We start from the raw sequence: 1,401 nt of genomic DNA, 5'->3' as shown, positions 1-1,401 counted from the left end.
CTAGGTAAAATGTATAAAGTCCGAATGAAATAAGCTTATTTCATACCTTGCCAAAAAATGCGAGACATTCTGTCGAATACCTGGGCGATCTATACAATACCTTATTTTCACAGAATGCCGGTAACATTAACACAACAGTCAAGGATAAGCAAGTGAAGTACCAGTAATTAATTGAAAACAATGTAGGGTGCAATGAAAAGCACTCCAGCATTACACCCACTCAACCTTTAAAACATTAGTAAGATGGAAGGGTTTAGGAGTAAAGAAACAAAACATCAATATGAACGGGAACTTATTATGTTTGCCATGTTTTACCTAACCATTGTCTAACTTCACACAAAGTAATCAGCAACCACAGTTACCTAACAGAAAACTGTCACCATAGACACCTTGGTTCACATCTCTGGTGGAGGATAGAATTAGCCCAGATATAGGCAGCGTGATTATTGCCAGGATATCTGTATTTACAGCTCATTATCATTTTGTTGCTGTCACAACTTGCACGTCCAGTGAATGGAACCCATTACAACTGACAAATACATGTTCTTTGTGATCTGGGGCCTTAATTGGTATGAGAGTTCAATCCATTGCTCCAAGCACTTTAGGAAGTTAACAATGAAGAATTATCACCAACCCATAATATGGCTGCATGGCAAAACAGACGTAGAGGGAAAATAAAGACCATAAGAAACATGCAAACATCAAGAAAAGGGGGTAGGACAGAAGACAGAAGAGGACAGTTAGGAATGAAGGACTGAAGACAAAAAGGTTCCTCCTTAGTTGCCCTTTAAAAGCAGGGATACTGGGGATGTGTTCTTTCCCTCCCTTCTCATGGGGGACCCAAGCACTTTAGAAAAATTATTTATTCTGTGAAAACCCTCTAGTCTCTGTTCTTCTCAGCAAAGCACTGAGCATCTTAATTTTTCCGTCAGTTCCTGTTTAAAGCATCTGTCACACGTGATATCACTTTAGATATACTTGTTGACTGATGAATACCACTCTCCAACAACACTCTGAAAATTCCCCTGGGTTGCCAAAAATTGTTGCGTAGGCAAGAATGGCATGGGAGTGTAGCGTGACACTCCCAGTATGAGGCTCAAGTTCTGTTAAAAGAAGGAATTTGCTCCTGGGGAGGCAATATTGTCTCAATGCATGTTCATCATTTGTGTTATGGGGGTTCAGTGGATCCAGGAAACCTCCATTCCCTTCTCAAAGCACGATCTAGTTCACAGGCAACCATCAACTCCGTACCGAGATAAACAATAACAAGTTTGGTCCGGTTTGTGCTATAGAGAATATCAAATCGGAGTTACTTTATTTACGGGTCTCAATACAGTAAGGCTGCTCCAACCCAGCCTCAGCGGCTGAGGCGGCCTTACCGAGGCTTACCCTCCTGTACGT

Source organism: Coenobita brevimanus, chromosome 112 (genome assembly GCF_032717465.1).
Source record: "Coenobita brevimanus isolate Jiangsu-jjx chromosome 112, ASM3271746v2, whole genome shotgun sequence".
NCBI classification, from domain to species: domain Eukaryota; kingdom Metazoa; phylum Arthropoda; class Malacostraca; order Decapoda; family Coenobitidae; genus Coenobita; species Coenobita brevimanus.
The sequence above is the reverse complement of the archived record's forward strand: the minus strand, read 5'-3'. Positions refer to the sequence as shown.